Source organism: Sciurus vulgaris (assembly GCF_902686455.1).
Source record: "Sciurus vulgaris genome assembly, chromosome: 11".
Taxonomy (NCBI): domain Eukaryota; kingdom Metazoa; phylum Chordata; class Mammalia; order Rodentia; family Sciuridae; genus Sciurus; species Sciurus vulgaris.
In genome coordinates this window covers 73,031,122-73,055,918 of record NC_136472.1, presented here as the reverse complement: position 1 = coordinate 73,055,918, position 24,797 = coordinate 73,031,122, and the positions used below count along the sequence as shown (strand labels likewise).

General features: G+C 51.6%; 1 protein-coding gene across 3 annotated transcripts in view; it reads left to right on the top strand.

Annotated features, from left to right (window-relative positions):
- Positions 1–9,924: 9,924 nt before the first annotated feature.
- Positions 9,925–24,797, top strand: part of GDPD5 (glycerophosphodiester phosphodiesterase domain containing 5) — a 79,294-nt gene continuing 64,421 nt past the window's right edge. The window contains exon 1 of one of the 3 annotated variants that reach the window (XR_013757788.1): positions 9,925–10,723. The gene's annotated coding sequence lies outside the window, so the exon portion shown is untranslated. The remainder of the gene's footprint in view (positions 10,724–24,797) is intronic. The other 2 variants (XM_079104443.1, XM_079104444.1) reach the window with 2 other exon arrangements.

Here is a 24,797-nt window from a genome sequence, read left to right as displayed (position 1 = left end):
ATGAAATCTCAGTTTCTTTTTTAAGGGGTAGACCATAATAGTGTTCATCTTGGGCCTGTTTGATGATCCTGTTTGGGTCTTGCCCTGAGGCCTGACTGCATCCCTTCCCTTGGAGCTTGGGAGACTCCCCTACATCCCGCTATTAATTCCCCTTCATGCTGAAAGAAGTTCCACTCAGGATTCCATTAGACACCAAAGAGCACTAACTAACTAACTAAATAATTGGAATCAGAAGAGAAGCCCATTGGAAGCAGCAGGTGGCATTGGAGCTTATGAAATTTCCTTTGGTAAAGGTAATGCAAACAAAAGGGTCTGACATGACTTTGATGTGACAGGTTTGTCTCCCCCACTAAACTGAACACTCCTCAGAGGACAGGGTCTGAGTTCATTTCAAATCTCATTGCCAGCCCAGGTCAGGGAGGAATTGGAAACTCAGCAAGGATTCCTGAGCTGAGTTGCTACAAGAAGCCAGGAGGTTAGTACTGCCATTGCCATGGTGATGGCTGGTTGGGATGTTTCTAATTTCCTGCCCTAAACCAGCACCTATGATTGCCTCTTAGGTGAGAGACTTAAGGGGCAAGGTGTTGTCTGCTCAGCTCTCCTTTTCCTGTTCCCTGCCCAGCTGCTCCTAGAGATAAGGGATGTTCTTCTATTCCTTGACAAAATGACATAGTGAAAAAGAATGCCAGCCCTTTGCATAGATATCTATTGTTCACCAGTCCTGTGACTTTCGGCAAACTACTGACCTTTGCACCTCTGTTTCCTCATCTGTGAACAGGAACAGTAGCGTTACCTACATTGTTTTTATGAGGTATAGGAATGAAAGGCTTGTCAATAACTACAAAACCTCTTTTCAAAAATGGGCAGAGGACATGAGTAGACATATCTCCAGAGAAGATATACAGAAGGTCAAACAAGCATACGTAAAGATGCTCAACATCACCAATCAGAAGGGAAATGCAAATCAAAACCACATTTCTTTACATTCATTAGGGTGGCGACCATCCAAAAACCAGAAACTATGTGTTGGCCAGGATGCAGAGAAACTGGGTCCCTGTACATTGCTGGTGGAAATGTAAAATGGTACACCTGTTGTAGAAAACAGTGCCATAGGTCCTCAAAAAGTTAAAAATAGAATTACCCACAAGATACAGCAATTTCACTTTTGGGCACATACAGCCAAAGAATTGAAAGCTGAGTCTCTAAGGAATATTTGTACAGCCATGTTTGCAGCAGCGCTGTTCACAAGAGCCAAGAGGTGGGAGAAGCCCAGGTGTCTATTGAGATGAATGGACAATAAAAATGTGTTCATATATACAACGGAATGCAAATCAGTTCTCAAAAAGGAAATTTTGGCACATGCTACAATATTGATGAGCCTTGAGGACATCATGCTATGTGAAATAGTCTGTCAGAACAGGACAAATACTGCATGATTCCTCTTACATGAGGTATCCAGAGTTAAAAAATATTCAGAGACAGGAATTAGAACAGTGGTTACCAAGAACTTGCAGGAGGGAAGAACAAGGATTTTCATTCAGTGGGTACAGATTTTCAATTATGAAAGATAAAGAAAGTTCTAGAAGTGAATGGTGGTGCTGGTAGCATCATGCGATTGTACTTAATGCGAGCACGCAGAACTGGACACTTAAAAAGGGTTACGTGGATTTTGGCACAATTCATTTTTTAAAATGGCAAAATGCTCAGACACTACTACAGTAGTGTCTACAAGAGACATCAGCCCCTACAAGGTCAAAGCTTTTTTCAAAGTAGTACAAAAGGATCATTTTCTTTTCTCACTGGGTTGACATTTCCCTGACGGTGTAAGAGCAAAGGTGGGGAAGATTGCTGGGACCTCAGCACAAATCAGGGCAGCAGCCCTCAGCTGGACCAGAAGTCACCCGGCTTCAATGCCAAGACCCAGTGGGAAACACTACCAATGGCAGGGCACTCAGGAAAGTCAAATGAGGCAATCGAAATTATTCAACTCATTATACATTGCCCCTGGAATGCATGACTTTTTTTCTCTCTCCCCGTTTTCTTCTTTCTGTCCTTATCTCCTGCTGTGGTTCAGGGAATGGAGCTCAGGGTCTCACCTGTGCTAGGCAAGTGTTTCACCACTGAGCTACACTCCCAACTCCCACAAGTCTTTTTTATATTCTGTGTGACAACATGAGCAATATTGAAGCCATAATTGGGGACAGGCAGTTAGTGTAGAAATAGGCGATGGGGTCAGATTGAGATGCTGGGAGCCATGAAGCCACCTGCCTCTGGCAGTTGGAGACTGCCCTGGGAGAATGGAACGTCAAGGACCTGCAGAGCCCAGTGATAACCAAAGTTACCTGCGCTTGTCAGGGATTGCAGGCAAGGAGCTGCTAATTAATACTCCCTGGGCCCTTACCTGGCTGAGTCACTTTGGCCCTCCCCTTGCTTTTTACATCTCACATGCAAAACTGGGCAGGAAGGAAAGAGATAAGGGGGAAAGAATGGGAGAATAAAACCTATAAAAAGAACAAGATTTGCGCATCCTATGAATTCTGCCTTTGGGTCCCCTTATTCCACTGGGGAGAAGTCTGCTTTTACTTTTCTTTAATAAAGCTTACTTTCTACTCTACGCTTGCCTTGGCATGCTTCTCTGGCATTATACTTCCACACCTGAGGAAGCAGGACTCGTCACCGGTAAACGGCGGTATCAATATCATAAAGCACTTCTGCCACACAAGAGGCACAATGCCTGTCTTCAGGAAAAGCAATTGCCCAATTATTTCAACTGTGAGCTGAACTACCCACTTTTTTTTTTTCATGGAACACTGACAGATGAATTATGGTTATGCAGATTTGAGTATCTAGCAGACGTTTTCTCAAAAACAAATATAGTACATCTGTCACGGCAAACATGTCAAGGCAAACTAATAGTATTTATTGCTAACAACAAAATCCAAGCTTTCGAGTAAAAATTGCCACTGTTGGCTACTGTGAGCCTGACAGGACAATACTTAAAAACTTCTCCAATAAGATCAGTGGCAATATTAATAAATACAATTTTAAAAGAAATGTTATGTACTGAAATTTCTCAATATTTGGAAGATATGCATAACTTGGTGAACTGTTTTTTTCCCCAAAAGGTCAATGCATGAAGTTACCACAGCACACTTGAGTTAAAGATACATTCAAAGTGTTCCCCAAAGTGTGATTTTAATGTAACTGAGCATGAAAGTTTCATTGATGGAGTTTTAGACTAACTCCAACTAACCTTCAAGAAACCAGTTTTGGTTAGTATCAATGAGAACAGACGTAACTACTTCAAAAGGCCATTAAAATATCCCTTTTCCAATGCAAATCCATGTAAGCCTGTATTTTCCCCATAAACTTCAAACAACAGTGCATCAGATTGAATGCTGAGAATCCAGCAGTCTTCTATTAAACTAAGCATTAAAGAGACTTGTAAACCCTTTAACCAATATCACCTCTCATTATTTTTGTTTTGTTTTGGAGAATTTATTTTTCTAATACATTATGATATTAACACTAGTCCCTTTTTGTTATTTTAATTATATGAATATTTTAAAGGTATCCATTTTAATTTACAGTAATGTAAGTATCAATAGGTATAAACTAACAAGCAGAAGTTCTTCTGGGTTCTCAGTAATTTGGAAGTGTGAAAAAGGGTACTGAAACAGAAAATTGGAGAACAGCGCTCTAGCATTCTTAGTATTATTCTGCCCTAACCAGAATCAGGCAGCAGGGGGCAGCAGAGGCAGCCAAATGACGGCACCCTTTACCTTTCCACAGTAAAAGGTATTGAGCACCTGTTGGGTGTGACCCATGCCCTGGCCTGGGGCACAGAAGTAAATCTAGGGATTCATGGTCAAGGTGGTAACAGACCCTGCAATTGACAGTGAAAGGGATAAAGGAGACCCCCTCTAGCAGTGAGCATCCAAAGGAGCTGGAAAACGGTAGGCGTGGATGATTGCTGGTATTTCCCCTGACTAGCGCCCCAGAATCTGGGGTCCGAAAGGAAGTGAAGGTTCCCATCATTTCAAGATTGGATTCTGATCAGGGTACTCCAGGAGAATGAGAAGATGAGCCAGGTATCATCTTTTATTAGCTTGAGACAGACACTGTCCAGAGTGACCCAACCCTCTTACCAAGTAAGGGGTCACGTGGATCTTCCCCACCTGTCCCTATCCCTCTGAAGTCCTCAGGATCCCAGAAGTCCTTGAGGCCATGCCAGTCTCCTGCCCCTCCCTCCCTCTGCACATAGCTCTCAGCTTTAAGTCCTTCAAACTCCATCAAACTCTGCCTTCTCCTGCTGCCACTCAAGTGCCCAGCCCTTTGTCAGCTGCCCTGGAAAGGGTTCTCCACCATCACCAAGTGCTCCTCTGCTCCAGTCTTCTTCTCCATCCATGCGGGTCTCCCCAGTTACCCACACGACATTTCATCCCCACCCTCCTGGCCCTTGTTAACCTCTTGCCCCACGAGGAGTCCTCCTCTGGAGTCCCCTTCCTTAATGGTTTTCCTGCTTCATCCCTGGTAGGCAACCCTCTCTTTCTGGAGCTGCTCTGTCTGCTCCCTGGTCCACATATCCCACAGAGCTCCCAAAGGCCCTTCAAACTCACCATGACCCCCAAACCACAGCACCTGACCCCACACCTGCTAACTTCAAGTCTCTCAACCCCCCACCAATGAACAGCACTGCCACCCTGGGCCCTGGGAGTCACCACAGACCCCTCTATCTAGGTCTTACCTTTTCTCCTCAGGTATTCTTGGATTTTTCCACCCACCTGAGCCACAGCCAGGGTTCAGGTATAGATATTCCTCTCTCCTTATCTTCTGGGCTCTTAAAACAGGCCTAGTGTGTCCCCTTGCATCAGTTTCTTCTCTAAACTGTGGTCAGGCCATCTTTGCAAAGCAAATCACCCTGTCTAAACCGTCCTGTGGCTCCCTCCACCCTCAGCAAAGAAACCAAACTTGTGTGACCTGTCCCTCTGCCCACCCCTCCAGCCAGGGCATCCTGACCTTGCTGCCTCATTGCATGGAATTGGCCTTGGTCTCCAACATGCACACACACCAGGCCCTCAGGCCTCACTGACTGAACACTTGATTTCATCGCCTCTGAGGGGGCCACACTTGTCATCTCGATTTTACCACTGACGAAGCCGAGGCAGAGAGGAGAGGTGGCTGAGCCAGGTGGTTTCTGGTTCCCAATCCCACAGCATCACTCTCCACCATGCCCTCCAACCAAACTGCTCTCCAGTCCCAAGCAAGCATCTTTATCACCCTGTGCCCTTCATTCCCCCTTCTGTTCCCACTTAACATAACCTCTTACCCAGATCCAGCAACCTTTAAGCCAGGCCTGGGCTCGGACACTCATGCGGGTGCTCTGGATCAGGAGGCGCTCCTTGACTGCCTTTGGCAATAAATTGGGCCATAAAGTTTTCCCTGGGTATGCTGGCTGGGTGTGGCCCCAGCCCCTACAGTTCCACTATACATGGATTGTGGCCACAGGGCCCCTGGGAGCACTGGAAGGCCTGGGAGGAAGAGGGAAGGCAAGGGACCCTTGGGAGGCCCTTGGATGTGTGTGGGTGGAGAAGTGAGGCTGGAACAAGCCAAGCCTCTTACTTCCCTCAGCTCTTCCCCATTAGCCTTCGGTGTCCTTAAAATGAAGTCCAAACCCAAGCCCCACACGACAGCCTCGCCTGCCCCTGCAGATACATGCACAGCTTATCCTGTATCAACATGACCCTAAGCATTTAACAAAAATTAACTCACTTAGACCTTATGAATGTCTTACAAGGCAAGTACTTGTATAATCCCCACTTCATATAATCCCCACTTCACAGATGAGGAAACTGAGGCACAGAGAGATGACAGTGCTAGTACAGACAGTGTCCGGATTTGAACCCAGGCCACATGGCTCTAGAGTCTGTGCTCAAACTGCTCCATTGTGTAGCCTCAATTCTCATTCCTGTTCCCCAAATGCACCTCCCTTCACACCAGTCACCTGAGAGTACCCTTGTTCATGTCTGTGATTGGTGTCTTCTGTCTAGAAGACTCATCCCTCATCTTGGCAAATCTTGGCAAGTTCTGCTTATCCTTAGATACCCAATCAAGTGTCACTTCTTCTGTGATGCTGTTCTTGCACTACCCTGCCCCAGCTGAACTGGCAGCCCCTGTGTTCCCAAAGCACCCAGCACCCATGTCCATGCAGATAGCTGTGGACGACCTCTCCATGAGATCAGCTTCAAACTCCTTCTCATGGAACATGTGTCACAGGTAGGCACAGTGCTAGTTGGGGACACCTGGCAAGAGCTGGGGGCTCCTGACTGTCCCACCCCTGGGTATAGGACTTGGTCCAGCTCAGGAAACAGTGAGTAGGGTCTGAGATGGACAACCCTTGTGTGTAGAGAAATCAAGTTCCATCTCTTGTCCTTTAAAAGCTCATCATCAAATGGAAAAACTGACCCACCAGTGGCTCAGATGCAAGGGGATCAGAGTTCCAGGAGAGGGAACCTTCGGTGTCATGGGCTCCACAGGAGGATGTGGTGCTGCCCGCTAGAAGAGGGAAGGCTTCTCAGAGGAGCCAACTGTGCGAGGGACCTTGAGGGATGAAGAAAGTCCCACTGGCCATGTGGGGCATGCAGGCAGGGGAAAGAGGGGAAAGACTCCAGGCAGGCAGAGTCAGGGCAGAGAGGTGAGAGGGCACTACATCCTGTGACAGCCAATGAGCTTGCTTTAGCCTCAGAACCCCATCAGAGATGGCTTCAGGCCACATCTACCAGCTGCACCCTGGTGTCCCCTGCTACCACCTAGTACTGTGCCTACCCATGATGCGTACACCTTATGATTGGCTTGGAAGCAGATCTTGTGGAAAGACCTTATACAATTCAGAGGTCTATTTTAAGAAAAATAATGCAAAATTACTAGTAAATGCAGGCCTGAGAGTGAGAGCCGAGTTGTGTGAGGAGGGAAGGGCTGCTCTTCTCAGAGGGCCTGAAGCACAGGCTGCAGTCTGGCTGCGAGCCGCTTCTGGAGAGAGGCTTAGAGCCAGCAGAGGTTCTCAGGAGTAGTGGGGCACAGGCAGAAAAGGCTACTGTTTCCTGTTAGCCTCCAGGCATGGATCCTAAGTGCCTGTGCCCTCAATCACCCTCCTAGACAAGCCACCCTGATTCTGTAGCTGTCCTGCTGGGTAGGCCTCCCTGGCCACAGAAAGGCCAGATTCTACCAATTCTGAAGACTCCCTCTCCTCTGAAGGTTGACCAGAGGGCAAGTGTAGGCGGTTGAGACCTGTATGCTGGTCACCCCCTGACCTTGGGCAGGCTTCAGAAGTCATAGAGTGTCTGCTCTGAAAAGCTCCTTTTCATTCTGACTCTGTTCATCTGGCATGGCTGAGGCAACAGGGGCATCCAGACAGCTTTTCTCTGAGAATCTCATTCATTTACTTCCCAATGCTGAGATCTTGTGAGGGCTGCCAGACAATGGGCTGGGAGGCAGTGGGTGGGGTCACACTGTTACTGAGATGCTCCTGTACTAGTGGCAGGAAATAGACATGAACATACGTAATTATAGAACCTTCAAATTAAGGGAGCCAGACCAAAGGCAAGCTGCCTGGGGGAGTTCAGGAAGGCTTCTCAGAGGAGGTGATCTCAGATTTGAGAGATGGAACATTCCATAATTATTTACTAAGCACCTGCTATGTACTGGGCTCCATGGTAGGCTCTGAGGATGCAGTAGCAAAGAGGACAGGTGAGCATTTGGCCTCCTGTTTCTTCCCTTTAGTCCAGCAGGGAAGCAGAGATAAATTCAAGAGAGAAGGGGAGCAGGGCCCCAGACTAGGGGGCCAGCAGGAGCAACCACATGGAGGAAGTCCATGGAGATGTTTGCTGATGGAGCTAAGAGAAGTGTGTGTGTGGAAGGTGGAAGAGGTGGGGAGATGAGGCCGCTGGGCTGACATCAACAAGGGAGGGGCTGAAATGCCAGGCTAGGGATTCAAGGCTTGATCGTGCTGGCAACTTGAAGCTAGAGAAGGTTCTGAGTTAGAGCAGAAGGCACAAGGTTTCTTAGCACCATCACCAACTTTGACACAAAAGGCAAAATTGCTCCTATCAGACCTCATGCCCCAGTGACCAGTCTGAGCTTCCTGGGGCAACTTCCCAGCCCCTGGGCCTGATGAAGGGCCCCCTACTCCACCTCCAGGCTGGACTTCAGCCTCCAGCCCACCCTTTTTCTTGTTCTTCCAACCATGGCCTTGGCTGGTGTCCTCTACAGAGGGGACTAGGCAGCCTCTGGCTAGGCCTTGGCAGACGACCGTCTCTTCTTCAGGCAAGTCCCACACCATGCACTTCTTGGGGGTTAGAAGCATTTCTGTGCTATCAGCATCATCCTGCAGGGCTCAGGATCATGAGGAAAGCCCCAGCAGAATTTGTGGCTCTCAGAATAAAGTCTGAACCCTCTTCTGCCTGGACCCCTTAGAGTTCCACATTCTTTTCCCCATGGATTCTACTGCCCTCTCACTGGAAGCTCCAGTTATCCTTTACTTTTCTGAGTTCTTTAACAAAGTTCTCTTTCCCCTGCCTGGAGCTATGTGGGTTCCTGGCCAATCCCTTCTGGCCTCAGCCTGCGCTTCACTCCCTCAGGGAACCCTCTGCTAACCAGAATAGTTCAGGGGTCCCCAGAAGTGTCCTTTTAGACTCCATACCTTGGCACACACTGTTTCCTCTGCTGGGAATGCCCTTCCCTCCATCCTCTGAAACCTGCTCCCTCACTTGTAACCCTGCTAAGTATCGGCATCTTCATTTTTCTTTTACTCAGTACCAGAGGCTCAGTTTTGCCCTGGAATGGGGTACTGATGGGTGGACAGAATCTTGTGCCAGTTATGGGATCTGGGGAGCATCACTTGGACTCTATGCTTGGGTCCTGAGCAGTGAAATGGGGTTCTTACTGGTTCTCACTTTGTGTGAGGCTTACAGAGAAGCTGTACTGTGCCGCCTCCATTCCCCCACTTCCCGGACCAATTAGTGGCTTTCACATCGCCCCCGCGCACATTCAACATTCATTCATACATCAAACCCTCCAACGCGTGCTCTGTGCCAGGCTCTGCACGGGGCGTGGGGGACACAGAAGCATTACACACAGCTCCTGCATCCAAGGCTGCGGAGTGGGGTTGGTGCGTGAGCAGACAACAGACACATCACGATTCGAAGAGTGTTGTGCTCACACACCTCTGCTCTTGCCTTCATATTTTTAAAACTAACAACGACGTTCCTCCCGGCGATGAACCCTGGGAAAGGGGAACTGTGGAAGAGAGATCCGCTCTTCATTTTCAAAAACTTATTTTTCACCGCTTCTTAAAATCTGAGCATTTCATAGCACTCAACTCTCCTCTGTGCACTGGGTCCTAGAAGCTAGGGATGGGCAAGAGGAGAGCAAGGTCGCATCACCCCCGGGTCCCCTGTGACCCCGTGGTCCCCGGTATCCCACCTGACCTCCTTACTACCTCGCCACTGCTTTGCCTACCCACTCGTGTTTCTTTCCCATGACACCCGGGAGCCTCCCACTGCAGACTTCATGCCCCGGTCCCAGACAATCCAGACCACCTCTCTTATCCTTCCATCCGGGTCCCTAGGTTACCCACTTTCGCAGATTCTCTCTTTAAGATCCCCCAACCTGTCTATTGTCCTCTCTCCAGCCGCACCTCTCCATTGTCTGCCCCGCCTTCTCGGAGGTAGAGTCCACGTTCCGCAGAGCTCCGCCCTTTACCCATTCTCTGATTGGCTCCGGCTGCGCGACAGTGCAGGGGCCCACGAAGGAGAGCAGGCGCGTGCCCTGCCCCCGCCCGCGGCCCGTGGAGGGCGGGGCCTCAGTTCACTCCGCCCCGTAAGGGCGGGGCCGCGCTCACGGCAGCTCGGGCTCTGGGCGGTGCTGCCTCAGCTGGGCTCGGCTCTGCTCGGCTTGGCTCGGGCTGCAGCTCTGGTGGGGGTGGGTGGCCAGGATGACAGCGGCGGTGGCAGCGGCTGCGGTGCGGGGCTAAACAAGCGGCGAGCGAGCAGGGGAAGAGGAGGAAGTGAAGCTGCTGCCAGGAGCTCGGGATTCAGCCGTCGTGCCGAGGTCCGCCCCGTTTTGCAGAGCGAACTGCGTCCAGACCTGGGAAGACTTCCCCGCGGGGCTCCGGCCGCCGCGCCTCCCAGGCGGCGCCTGCCCTGCCCTGCCCTGCCCGACCCAGCCCCGGGTTCCGTGCCTGGACTCTCTCAGCCCCGAGGTCCGGAGCGGACTCACGGGACGCCCAAGTCTCGGCCCTTACCCGGAGCGCCGGGACGGGACACCCCAGACTCCACATTAGCGTCCATCGTTGCGGGTTCATTCCCAGCCTTTCTATCAGTGTGTGTCGGAGCCCCCAGCCTTTCGCCCAGGGGTTAGCGTGAGGTGACCCCAGCCTCCGACTGCAGTGCAAAGGAACCCGGACGTCCCACCCTCCGGCTCCCGGAGAACCGAACCTTCAGCTGCCTTTGACCGACTGCCTCAGACTTGGAACCGTACGAGCTCCTGGGAAGCCCCGCCCGGGTCCAGCGCCCCGCGAGGGGTCCCAGGCCGGCAAGACAGTCGGACTGAGCCACTGGGCTCGTGCTGTGAGTCGAAGCTGCCACCTTCCTCCCGCCCAAGCGCTTGCCCCGAAAGGAACACAGACGCCCTCTGCCCCGGCTGCCGGCGAGAGCCTAGGCTGCAGGTGAGAGTCCCGGATGCGCGGCGGGAGCGGTCTGGACCCCTCGCGGCGGGGCTGGACACTGAAGGCTTGGAGCGGGCACTGGCAAAGGCTGGAACTGGCTGGGAGAGGGAGCAGGAAGGGGGAAAAAAGAGCACTTGTGTAGCACCCATTGTGTGCAGGTTCGCGCCCCGCCCTTGCACAAATGGTCCCTCACTTAAGGCTCACTGCTACCTCACTGCGAGATAAAGAGTATCATGTATTGTTGTGGGTGTTGAAGGATGGAGAAACTGAGGCTGGCAGAGCTGAGGCATCCTGCTGTCTTCACGCTGGGGATGAAGGAGCGAGTAAAAAAGGAAAGAGCAAAGAGGGAAAGAAAGGAAGTGAATAACCGGCACTGATTCTGAGGCTGAGGAGGTGGCTTCTCCTTGCCTCCAACTCCTTGGACATCTCACCTCCCAGGAAAGGTGACCCAGAGTTGAAGGCAAAGGTGGGAGGCTTCCCAGTTTCAAAGCTCTCCTTGGGGCCCAGGGTAGGGAAGCAAGTGCTCCTTACCCCTACCTGCCAGACTCTGGGGTCTCTGAGATAGGCTGGATTTCTTGGATTCTGCTTAACTGTTGGGGAACTCACTGTGGAGGTCCCCAGGTCAGAGTCCTGCAGAAAGTGGAGGAGACGTGGCCCCTCAGCACTCACCCAGCTCACGTCCTTCACACTACTAATGGGGACTGCCGAGGAGGTGCTGTTTCCCAGATCCTAAAGTGAGTGAGTGGTTGACCCAGAAGCTCCACTTGAGAAAGCTTTCCCTCAAGGTGTCCACTCCGCTCCTCAGTTTGCATCTTCTGGGGGTGTGGCTGGGGTTTACCCTACCCCTGATTTGAGGTCAGTGTGACCATGTTTGAGGCTGCTGTGAGAGTCTCTGTGGTGGTGCTGGGGCCTGAGACATGCCAGCAACCTCACAGCCTATGGCCCAGATGGAAGACCTGACCTCAGTCTCTCTTGGGCAGGGGAACTTGTGAACACCTCTGGCCCAGGAAGAGAGGACTTGTCCAACGTCTTAAGGGTGGAGCTGCCAAGGTTGTGGGCACAGTCCTAGGTGTCTTTAGTTCCAGGCAGGGGCTCCTGCTATCCTTGGGGGCCAGGTGGAGACAGAGAAAGAGCCCCTGGCATGGACTCTGTGGGCACTTGTTCTGGGTGAGGAGGAGGAGGACATATGGCCTTGGTCTGGACACTGTAGCCTTGGCTGGGACTAGTTAACTCCTGCTGTGCGCAGCTCCCTGGAGCCAAGGGGAAACCACCTTGGAAAGCCCCTGGGAGGTGGAACAGGGTAGTGAAGACTAGAAGCTTGTCTCTGGGGTTAGAGGGGCTGGGGGAACCCAGAAGGTGACTAAGGGTCTTGGGACTCCCCCTACCTGCTCCTCTGTGTGAGGATTCAAGTCCTCATAATAATCCCTGCATCTAAACAAAGCTCCTCTTTGATGAAATAATTTCACACCTTTGATCTCATTTCATGGTGTGGTGGAGAAAGCCTGGAATCTGGAGTGAGGCAGAGCAGAGTTGGGGCATCTTCTGGTGCCTCACCTATAAAGTGGGGTCAAAGCAGGCTGTGTGTTACCTGTGATGAAGCAATCACATCAGCAAACTGTCGAGTGATAAGGAGTTTGTCATGTTTGCCAAGAATGGGCTTGTTATTAATGGCCACCCTGTGTGGGAAACTGAGGCTCAAAGAGGTGAAACCACTTGCCAGGGCCTATGAGTTTGTTTCAGAAACTATTTGTGCACCAGCTATCTACCCAGTAACCTGAAAGTTACCCAGATGGGCTAAATGGCAGTCTGAACTGGTGAACGCAGACAGTGGTAAGTCAGACCAGGCAGGTGAACATGCTGTGCTCTGCCTCACGCTCCCTGGGCAAATCTCTTCATGCCCTGAGCCCCAGCTGCTTCTCTGTAAAAGTAGAACACCTCTTTTACCAGGTCATTTTGAGGACTGAATGAGATACCAATATCTAGTGCCTGACCAAATATCTACTTCCTTCCCTATGAAGAAAAGGAAGCTTGAGTTTTAACCAGGAAGTCTGGGAAAATTCTCAGACTTGCCTTAGATTACAATTCAGGCTACTGTTGAAGGCTCAGAGTCCTGAATTTGCTCAGGCTTCCTGTGGGTCAGACTCCCCTATACTATCTTCTCTAGTCTCATAGCTTCCGGAATCTCCATGGGGATACTGACAAGGGGCTGTGGGTTCTGATGATACCTTCCCATGGGGAGCAGGGAACTGGTGTCCATTCCTTGGCCCATTGTCTGGCCTTCCTAGGCACAAAGTTCAGTGAATAATTTATTGCTCCCACCCCTGGGAGGCAGGCTCAGGGAAATGGCTTTGTGTTCAGCTGAGCATCTGAACCCCACCAGAAGAGGCAAGTGGCTCCTGTTTGTGCTATTAGTCTTGGGTCTGAATGTATTGGGTGGGGGATAGAGCTGGCGAGAACAGAAGAGTGGCCTATTATCAACCTGACTCTTCTGTTGGAGGGCCAGGTGGGCTCACAGGCAACAGTGAGAGCAAGACTAACTGATCTAGGATCAAACTGGCCTTTGATTCTAAAGAGGTGTGGGGAGGGGGTTAAGGGTGAGGATACAAGAGGGAGAGGCTGGCAGCCTGGAGGAAAGGTCCTTAGGGATTGGAGTAATGGGCAGGCTTCTCTGAGGTGGTAGGTGTCTGGGCTGGAGCTAGAGGCAACTTACTGCACAGATTGGGGGTCTTGTCATCAAGATTATATCCTGACTCTGCCACTGACTTACTGTCAGATGGAGAGCAAGACACCTGGCCCTGCCAGGCTATTTCCTCCTCTATGAAATGGAGGGTTGTTTTGGGTGACCATGGGGGCACATGTGCAAAACCCAGGGCATGAAATGTACTCAATAAAGCTATACTTCACTGTCAACATGGACCACAGGACAGGGTAGGGGAGATGACATGGTGTGGCAAGCAGAGAGGTGGGGAGAACCTGGGGTAGAGGTGCTGGGTTTGTGGGGTTAGCAGGGGGTAAAGGGAAGAGGGGTGAATGATGAGGTGGGAGGGGCCCTTGAGTAGTAGACAGAACTTATATTACAGAAGACAGCCTAGAGTCCCCACTAAGAACTCCTCGTGGCTCCCTGTGCTTCCTCTGTAAGATGAAGACCGGGCTTCTAGTTGTGGCATTCAAGTCCTTGCCCATAAGAGCCACTGCAGGGACCTCAGGCTCATTGCTCACCAGTGTCTCCTGCACATACCACGTGTGGCCTCATTGCTGCCCCTTTGCTTGTGGGGTGCCTCCCATCTGAACTGCCAGTCCTGTCTCTTCTCTATTCATGTCCCCATCTGTCCAGGCCCAACATGGGTCAAAATTTCCTCTAGAAATATTCCTAGATTGTCCAATCCTCTGAGCACACCACCTCAGAATCTTTAACACTTTATAGGAATAAATAATACCTACCATCCATGGCATTTGTCAGTTTATAAAATATATCAGCACACTTAATAATACTGATGATATTAACAATAGCTTAATGTTCCTGAATAATTATTATAAGCCAGACAATGGGGGCTGGGGATATAGCTCAGTTGGTAGAGTGCTTGCCTTGCAAGCGGAAAGCCCTGGGTTCAAATCCCCAGCACCATAAAAAATAAATAAATAAATAAGTCAGACAATGTGCTAAGATTTTCTGGACACTCTCATTCACACTAATGCTGGGAGATAGCTACTGTTATGCCCCAGAGTCCAGGCCTTGGAGAGGTATACTGTCCTGCCCAAGGTCACACATCTTGATAGGAAGCAGGGAGTCAGGCCTGCAACTGTTCGAATTAGAAGTCAGTGCTTCTGTCACTGAACAGCCAGCTTTTAGATGTCCTGTCTCCTCAGCTCCACTCAGTACCTCGAAAGCATTCTTTGCATGCGAAGAGGGTGCACACGAGCCTCCTTCCAATGCTAAGAAGGGCAGAGTGAGACTGAGCGTGGGGCCCAGGAAGGAATCCTTGGCCTGGGCTCTGCATCAGCCAGCTGTGTGACCTGTGGCAAGTCAGCCCCTCTGTGTGGTCCTGTCTGCCCACACGTATAGTGAGCTGGCAGCGTCCAAGCGCCTTGCCTGTCCTGCATTCTGCAGTGTCCTCCGTGATCCTGGCAGAAGGAGGAGGAGACCACGGCAAAGGGCTAGAGGATGTGGTGTGACAAGCAGCTGTGATTTTTGGCCTGGCTGCTGTCTGAGCCAGAAGAAACTGTGGTCACCGGAAAGAGGGTGGTGGCCTGGGCTGCAGGCAGCATGGTCATTAGCTGTGATTGGGGGCCGACTGGGCCAGGCCAGGTTGGCAGGACTGGGGGCAGGCTGGCCTGGCCGCAGTGGGGTCATTGGCAGGACAACTGGCTTCTTCTCCCTTTGCTGCTTCCAGGGCAGTGGCGAGCACACACGGGGCACCAGAGCTTTGTGGGCCAGTTCTGCCCTTTCTCCTGTTGTGGTGGCTGGGCAAGAGCAGCGAGATCCTCCAGGCCTGGCGATGCCTCCTCCTAGAAGGCTCCAGGACTCCTCCCCAGAAGGTGGACCCACCCTGCTCTGCTGCTGATCTACACCCCACTGCTCAGTGCCTGTGGTCTGCATGGGCTCGTGTAGTTCTGCCATCCTTGCCAACCACCTCTACCCTAAAGTGACTGGCAGTGTACCTGGCCACCCCCAGGTCAGGGAGGCCATGTGAGCTGCAATGGGACCAGTTGCTTAACTTTGCACCTGTTTTCTTACCTATAAAATGGAGTTGATAATAACAGTGTTGAGGGTTTAATGAGGTGAAGGGAGAGGGGTAAGCAGGCATTCCATCAGCGTCCCCCTCGCCCATCCTCTCAGTGGCCTCGTGAACAAGTGACTCAGTGAGAAGCTGACTAAAGAGTCCAGCGAGTGAAGTAAGGAGGGAGGGTGTGGCAGGTGGCAGGGAGGACTTCCCTTAGAAGGGCTGCGGAGGGTCAGTTGGGACTTGCAGAGATGCGGTTCCCAGTGCCTTCCCAGTGAGCACTGTGGGAGCAGGCAGCTGTCAGCCCGGGAGGGCCCCCAAGCCTGGTGCAGGGCAGGGAGAAAACAGGATGTCCAGTGACCTGGGTTTTCTTCTTAGGCCTTAGCAACAGAAATGACCCAGTTGGGAGGAGCAGTCAGGGATCCAGTCAGCTAGTGCTGAGCAGAGTGAGTCCTTTCTTATGGGGAGGCATCATTCTTTTGGCCCTCGCCCTACACACACATCGAACCACAGTGTGACATGATTGGAGAGACTTTAAATAGGCAAACACACAGATACAAAACTTCCAAATTGTGGAGACTGCTGAGCTCCTGAGGCAGGGGCCTGTCCCACTGGTAATATACTTGATGGTAAAGGGTAGGTAGGGCTCAAGTGACTTGGGCAAGTGATTGAACATCTCTGGGCTTGTTACCACATCTGAAAAATGGGACTAATCACAGAACCTACTTCACAAGGTTGTTGTGAGGATTAAATGGACTGTGCATGTAAAGCTCAAAAAGAGCCCAGCACATAATAAATACTCAGTGCATGCTGGCCCTTATTATCTGTCTACAGCACCGAGCAAGGAACTGAGAGAACAGGTGCTCAGGAAGGCATTGGCATGAATCCCAGACCAAGGGCAGCCAATCTGTGGAATGAATGAATGAACAGCCTGGTAGGAAGGGAGGACAGAAGCAATGACAACACAGAATGTGACAAGGCAGGTCAAGATCTAGGTTGCCCAAAGTCGTGTGGGGAGGGAGCGAGGGTGGGCTTCCCGGAGGTGGTGCTCCTGTAGCTGTTGAGCAGTCTCCAAGGGAACCAGTTCCTCTCCAAGGGCAGCTGGCAAGGAGAGGCTGGGGAAGACCCCAGGAAGCTGGGTTTCATGGGCTCTCTCTCCCCACCACCCACACTGCCACCCTGCCCTTGACATTCAGCTCTGAGGGCATGGGGAAGGCCAAAAGGCACCTGTGGAGGAAGCGTAGGCCGCTGGGAACCAAATCATCTACAGAAAAGAAGCAATAGGCCTGCTTTGAGTTCTTTTATCTTCTTGCTCCCAAGGCACACCAGCAAGCTGAGGGGTCTCCCAGCATTCACCCTGCAGCTGTTTAGCTTTGAACAAGTGGACTCTTAAAAAAAAAAAATCCAGGAAGAACTCATCTCACCCTCCCACCCAGGAAGCTCAAAGAGAAACTTCTGTCCCCTGACAAGGATCCCCCAAGTATCTTAAAGGAGCTTACCCCAGAGGCCGGCGCTGAGGTCACAGCACCCCTGTGCTGCCTTTGTTGTGGCTGGGTATGGGGCCTTGAGGACACCCTGTATTTTGCCTGAATTCTGGCTCTCTGAAAAATGGGGTCAGGAAAATAAGTCCTTTCCGACCTGCTAAAGATGTAGTGAGGGGGTTCTGAGGTGGGCGGGGCTGCAGGGGGCATCAGGACCCATGACTTTCAAACTTGGCTGCACACTTATATAATCTGGAAAGCTTTAAAAAGTCCTACTAGGGCCCCACCCCATCTCGGAGGCCAGACCAGGGTGTTGGTTGTCACAGCTTCCCAGGTGATTTTGGTACAGCCAAGATTGGGAGCCACCAGGCTGCCCTCTGCAACACGCCTCCTGCAACATCCTGAGATGGTGCTTGCTCATCCCAGGATGAGAAGCTCTTCCCTCCCAGGCCATGCCCTCCCTAGGGATACTGCCTTCCCTGCCTGGAGAAACAAGTGGGTGGGAAGTCTTTGCATTCTGATAAAACTGGATTCTAGCCCCGCTTTGCTTCTGGGTGTCTTCTTCAAGCCTCAGTGTCCTCCTCTGAAAAATGGGACTAGCAATCATCTTTCTGAAATGAGGCCATGCACAGGAAGTGCAGTGCCTGACACGTCATGGGTGTGCAGTGAAAGGCCACAGGAACAGTGGCAGAGCCAGGCTGGACTCAGATCCTGGGCTCCCCAGCCCAGCTGCCTGAGCTGAGTTTCTGAGATTGGAGCTGGGTGGGGAAAGGGATCAATACCTTGCCTTGGTGACTTCCCACTGTCCCCCTTCTCTCTAAGGGATAAGACAAAGGCAGCAACATTTTGTTTTGCTTGGTTTTGTTTTAATGGTCAAAGTGTCAGATTCTGTAACAATGAGGCCTTGTATGAATCTGCTTGTTTTCTCAACCCGGATACCCAACTGCAGTGCCTGTTTCGGGCCCTGTTCCACCTGGGGGAACTGAAGAATGTCAGAGGGCTTTTTTGTTCCTCCTAGGGGAGGGCGTCTGGGGACACTGGAGGCCACTATGCAAGCCCTCCCAATGGTGGACCCCACTGAAGTCGGCCTCCTCTGTCCTGAGCCACTTGCACACAGCAGCTTCAGTGTCATTCAAGTCTGGAGAGCTTCCGGGGCTGAAGAGCTTGCGTTTGAATCCTGGCTTTGTCACTTATGGGCAGGATGACCCTGGGCAAGTCATTTCTTCTCTTCTGTAAAGTTCTTAATTTACTCCTATAATCCGAGCTACTCAGGAGTCTGAGGCAGGACTGTGATTCTGAGGGCCACACACCTTCCTCCTCAGGCCTCTCTGAGGACTAAGACAATGCCCAGGGTGAGCTGTGGGGGTGCCAGGAACTTGCAGGTGCTGGCTGCAAAGGCTGGGTGTTTTAGGTCACCTGACTGGGCCCCATGGACACTATCCCACTGGGCCTCCAGGTGCTTTCCATGCAAAGTGCCCAACCACATCTCCTGTCCTGTCCCCTAACAGTGCCTCCTCTGAGTCCAGGCTCAGTCTTGCACCAGGATGCTGCCTGCTACCTGATTGGCAGGAGCCCCTGTGAGCCACATACCCGCAGATTCCCCATTCCAAGGCCCCGCAGATGTCCCCAAGCCTGCCAGCCCCACACTGTATCTGCTGGCCTTCACAGGCTCCCAGGGTCCCTTGAGTTCAGGGTGGCATGACCCTGGCCAACACTGGCCCAGGGCTGGCTGCCAAGTTCAACCCAGGCTCCTGACTGGACAAGTTACAGAGAGGCCTATGCACCTGAGCACACCTGACACTAGCCTATCCTGTCCTTTGCCCACTCCAGAGATAAGACTGTCCCTGGTGGGGCCACTTAAGAAGCCACCTGCAGCCTGATTTGTGGGAGGAGGCCAAGAGATAGAGATGGGTACCCATCCAAACTCCTCTCCCTGAAAGGGCTGTGGCAGTCGGAATGCTGTGATTCTTCTTCGGGGTGGGGACTGAGACCCCCCTTCATCTTGAGGAAGCAGCATCCGCAGGCTCCGTGGCTTTGCACTAACAGGGTGAGGAATGTCTGGCACACCTCTCCAGGCCTCGCTCCACCTTGCCTGACCTCGAGGGGCTGCTCCGGGCTCCGTGCTGCTGGCCTTGGGGAGGCTCAGCCCACAGGAAGCAAGGGAACTGCAGTACTACAGTACCTGTATTGAATGAGACAGAAAAAGGAGCAGCAAGGTGTTGGTTTTCACCTGGGAGCTTAGGGTCCCAGCTGTCAATGGCTGCAGCATCCTGACCAGGGCAGGGTGTGTGTGGGTACAGCTAACTCTTCACTCTGTTCTTCCTCTCTTTACTTGACCCCATGCTCCTGAAAGAGTGGCTCTGGGGAAGTGGAGAGAACCTGGGCTGGAGCTAGAAGGCTTGCATCCTGGTACCTTCTGCCTTGCTCTGCATCCTGAGGCTGATTAGCAATCTCTCTGGGCCATAGTGGGCAGAGGGGATGTCTATGCTCTGGGCTCCCCCTTTCCTACCTCTCCTTGGCTCAAACCCCAGCCACCTTGGGAAGACAGCAGATGAGGGTCCTGCTGGTGGCTGTTGGTAGAGGCTTCATCTACTTCTCCAACCTGGGGCTCCTGAGGGCTGGTCCCCAAGGGTAGGTCATGAGTTCACAGTTAGAGGGGGAATCCTGGTGGGGATAACTCCTCCCTTCTCAGACCAGGCCTCTGGAGAGCCTGGTATTCCTCTGCTTACCCACCTAGCTAATTTAGCCACTCAAGGTTAGGTTTGTTTGAGTCTCTCCTTGGAGTAGACCTGTCCTGTGTGTGATCTGCTTTAATCCTTTGTTTTGCAGGTGGGAAACCAGAGGCTCAGAGAGGAGAGATGACTGGCCTGCGTTCTCACAGCCATCAGTAGCGGGTGGTCAGGGACCCTAGAGTGACTTCCATGGCACCTGGGCCAGAAGGTGCCCTGTTAGGCCTCTGGTAGGGGTGAAGCAGAGGAGAGCCAGGCCTTCATGAGATGAGTGGTCTTCCGGTGCAGGAGGGGTCCGATGGGTCTCAGGAGAAGCCCTGCTCTGAGGGCTACGTGGGGTCAGCTGAGGCCCCTGGGACTGCAGATCCCTTTCCCCGAGAGGCAGTTGGCCAAAGAATGCAGGAGGTTGAAGGATCAGGAACCTGGGAGTTCTGGGCTTGGCACATTCTAAGTGCCCTTCTGAACTTCAGTGTTTGGTTTCGTGGAGGAATCAAGACTTAGTTTTTGTTGCCTTTGGACACATACTAGTCTAACGTTACAAAGCACTTTGATATCTGTGATGTCACTGAATCCTCAGCAATCTGTGAGGAGGCAGCGTGGGATTTGTTTGGGAGGGCAGGAGAGGGGAACTCTGGAAGCAGACACACCCAGGTTACATCAGGACGCCCACCAACCCTTGGACCCCAGGCAAGTTAGAAACCAGCTGAGCCTCAGTTTGCTCATCTATGAAAGGGACAATCTACCCCACAACAAACAGCAACCCCTGACTTGCTGGCTATAGAGTTAGGGTAAAGAACGTCTGTGACTTCTGGCCAGGTGGCTGGTGCTGTACTTTTTATCATTAGTCTCACTTTATAAATGGGAAGATGGAGCCCCAGAGAAGGAAGAAACCTTGCCTGAGGCAGTGATTTAGGTTGGTCCTCCAGAACTTCCTGTCTGTGGAAATTTTTCTGCATCTCCTCCCTCCCTCTCATCCTCAAGTGTCCAGATGCCTCATTTATCCAGAATCTCTCAAGCATGATGTTGTCTGCGGTAGCCTCATGTCCTCACTGCCTGACAGCCACTTGTCAGGCACATAGTCAGCACTTTAGAGATATTTGTCCTGTGCATGAGTATGTTGAATGGCCTAAAATGTAGGAAGCAGTTTTCCAGGCAGCTAAGCTGGTATCATGCCCTGGAGCTGTTCTCTCTTCCCTATATACCATCTATACCACTAAAGCCATCTAATAGTTTTAAGTGGAAACCTGTTTTACAAAAAAAAAAAAAAATTAGTCACTTCCTTTCAGTTCCTCCCACCCTGTCCCTTCCTTCTGCTGCCCACAGACCTGACTCCAGCAGCCCAACACTTCTTTCTTCTCCCCTCCTCCTTGTGTGTCCTTCCTAATTTGTCACTTCAACCAGTTGGGAATTGAGAAATGAGACAGTCAACCTCAGAATCAGTTTGTTCATTCATTCATTCATTCATACCTGGCTACCAGCCATAGGTGAGCCTTGCTGGGGATTCCATCATCCTGACAGAGGACCTCTGCAGTGGCTCATGATTGATCAAGAAATGACCACCCCCTCCTGGCAGCACACACAGGGAAATAATGATGCACATAGCAAATGCTGGCTAAGGACTTCACAGTTTGTAATTTGCCTCTGCTCACATTGCCACAGTGAAGCATCACAACCTTAAGAAGAGCCTTATCCCCATTTTACAGACAATGGAAACAAAGCTCAGCAGGATGAAGTCCACTACCCAATGGCCAGCCATGAGCACAGTATTACAATCGGGGATCATTCATCCCCAGCCTGGCCTGTCACCTTCTCCCTTCTCTGTGCTCCATTTGCAAGCTGTACCATACCCCCTTCTTTTCTGTTTCTGTCACCTAGGATTGTTGTTGGCTGAAATCAGACCATCTACCTCCATAAAATGGTCAATGCAAAGCATGGCCTTGGCTGGCACAAGTCCCTTTCAGTGCACACACGTTGTCCTGCTGTGGGCCTGGGTCAAGTCAAGCCCCCCCTCTAGTGCACACTTCCCAAACCCTGCTCTGAGGAGCTCTAGTTTCAGGGGACAGTAATAGGCTCTTGGATGCATGATGGCACACAGATTCAGAAACTACTAGGTTACATAACTCAGAACGTGCCTTCTCAGCACCTTGAACGTGTTGATTCGAGTCAGGGAACTGCCTCAGACAGTAGTGTACAGCCAGCCTCCCCATGCTTGTTGGAATGTGCACCTCCTTTGTCACAGAGCAGGGTTTGGGACTTGGGACAAGCAGATGGACAAACCCTCACTTTCTGCTTTGCACAGGGAAGCCCCCAGCCAGAGGTAAGTTCTTGGCCAGGACCATTTGCATTTTGAGAGAACATCCGGGGAGCACTGTTTAGCCCCAGAAGAGGATCTGTAATAATGGTGGAGCTTGAGACAAAAGGGGCAAAAGGAAGGGGAGATATTTTTATTCTTCATCCAGAAAACATATCTCAGGCATCTACTGTGTGTCAGGCACAGAGCCAGCTCTGGGAAATGCCAAGACAAGTCTCAGAGTCTTCCACTTCATTTCACCGTGCCCACTAAGGTTTTTAAAGAAAGACAATTAGAAGCCTTAAAAGGAAAAAGTGATTCTTTTCATTGTTCTGAGTTGTGGCGGTAGGTGGGTGGGTGACACATTGACTCAACTAAGTGGAGCAGTGCCGAGCCCCTACTTAGTGCCAGGTCTTCCCAGGGGCAGAGGGGTCACTGTGAGCAGAGTGCACAGATGTTGTAAGAGGTCAAACAAGTGTGGGGAGGCCCAGAGGAGGGAGCATGGGTGGGGTGAGGCAGGAGCTAGGGAATGAGGCCAGCAAAGAGCAGGTGGGTGGGACACAGGCTCTGGCCAGCTGGGAAGGGACAGCATTCTCAGTAAAGCAACAACTAGAGCGAAGGTGTAGAGGTAGTAATGCATGGGGACACCATAAGGAACCCTGGGTGACAGGGCAGAGGGAGGTAAAAGGGAACCATTGGAGATGGGGCTAGAGAAGTCACTGGGGCAGATGGCTGGAGTCTAAACATCAGCTGAGCTTGTGCCCACCTGACTGGGAGTGCCTTGAGGTCCAGACCATGTCACATTCATCCCAAGCATCTGGCTGGTGCCCAGTAGGTGTTTGTGGCCTGAAGGAACTTGGACAATCCTTCCCTTCTCTGGGCCTTGGGCTCCTCTCACTTGTGGTCTGGCAAGGTCCCTGACACATCCCTTCCATCTCCAAATGGCTCTGGGGAATTCTGGGTGTGTGCAGAGGAGACCCGATCACTTCTCCCTGGGCTTTGAGGTCTTCTGGGCTGCCCCAGCTGGGCAGGGGTCAGGAGCCCCCTGGTGGGGGCAGTCTCTTGCTGCCAGTGGAATTCATCCCTGTGCTCTCTCCTTCAGCAGTTGGCATGCTGAGCCCAGATGGACCACTCTGTAGATTCACTAATGGCTCTTCTCAGGTCCCAGCCTCCGTGGGGGTGGAAGCAGGGTAGAAGGGGGTGAAGTGTTGAGCCAGGCTGGGATTGAGGCTGGTGTGCATACAGCAGCTTGCTGTAGGGCAGGAAATTCTGCCGTATGAAAATAGGCAAATTACTTAGCTCTGATCCTCAGTTTCTTCCTCTGTAAAATGGGAACAATAGTAACTCCCACACTGGGCATTTGTGACGATTCAATGAGACAGTTTGTGAACATGTAGGGTGAACTGACATAAGCCATATACTTGTAAACAGTTCTTGTCATTCATAATATTTATTTTTCCACTTTCTACTAATCCCCCAGGTCTCTGGTCCACTCATTGCCTTTTCCAGAAGTGCTTCCTGGCAGTGGCTTGCCTTTCCCCACTTCTGCTGGATAGGTTTTATCCAGGCCACAGCAATAGGAGCCTGTGAATTATGTACAAGTTGCACACACAGGCCAGGACTACATGCCTTAGCCCAGTGTCTGTGGACCTTGAATAGGATGAGAAACCTTGTGGTCCCTCCCATCTCCTGGACCAGTACTGCCCCTTCCCTAGCTGCAACCCAGAGTGCTGGGTCTCAGTCTCCTGGAAAGGGTGGGAACATGTCAGGAACTCCCCCAACTTGTCTCTTTTGCTCATAGACTGGGTCCTATAACCTACGCACCAGGGACTCTGTGTCCCTGGGTACCAGGTGGGAGGTGGACCACTGGGGCTGGTAGGCATAGGGCCTGAGGGACTGAACAAAACAATTACCCCTCTGTCTCTTCCACTTCCCTGTTAGCAGGACAGGAGGTGTCAATCAGAGCAACTTGGTCTCTGGTGTGGATGCTGCTTTATTTCAGCAGGGCCTGAGGCACCTACTCTGGGTGGCCTACAGTCTGTCTGAAAGAAAACTTGGTCAAGGCCACCCTGCTCAGGATGCAATGCAGGGGGAACAGGGCTGAAGGAACCAGCCTCCCTTCCCCCAGAGTTCCTTGGGTCCCTCTCAATGCCCTGGTGCCTGAGCAGCTCCCAGATGGTGTTCTGGCCCCATCAGGGCAGGATAGAGGGCTGACAGCTGGTGAGATTGGCCCAGGGTGACACAGATGCTGCCTCCTCTTGGGTTGGCATGGGGGTGTGTGTGTGTGTGTGTGTGTGTGTGTCACTGGCAGGCAGGGAGAAGGCTACAGTGGAATATCAGTATAAACTTAGGCAGGTTTCCAAAGACAGAGCCCTTCTCCAACTCTGCCCTGTCTTTTTTTTTTTTTTTTCTTCTTCTTCTTCTTCTTTTTCTCCCCCCAGAACTGGGCCTCAAACCCAGGGCCTCTTGCATGCCAGATAAGAGCTCTGCCATTGAGCTGCACCCTTGGCCCACCACTCGTCTCTTAAAAAGTCCAAGCAGGAACACACTGGGTTCCTCCCCAGTTTTAATCCTGTGCCTGTGCAACCCTGACTTTGTGACTTGACCTTTCTGAGACTCAGCTGGCCCCATCTGTAAGGTGCTGATGATGAGTCTCCTCACCAGATGTGTGGTGGGCCACCGATCTGCAGGGAAGATTCAACTCTAGGTCAGAGCAAAGAAACTGGATGTTTTTAGGTACTTGATCTGTGTCCCCCTAAGCAAGAGGGAGGGCATTTCTGCTTAGCTCCTGGAAATGGTCAGCACAGCTTAGAGGCACTCTCACACCTGTCACAGCCAAGGAGCTGCAAGTCA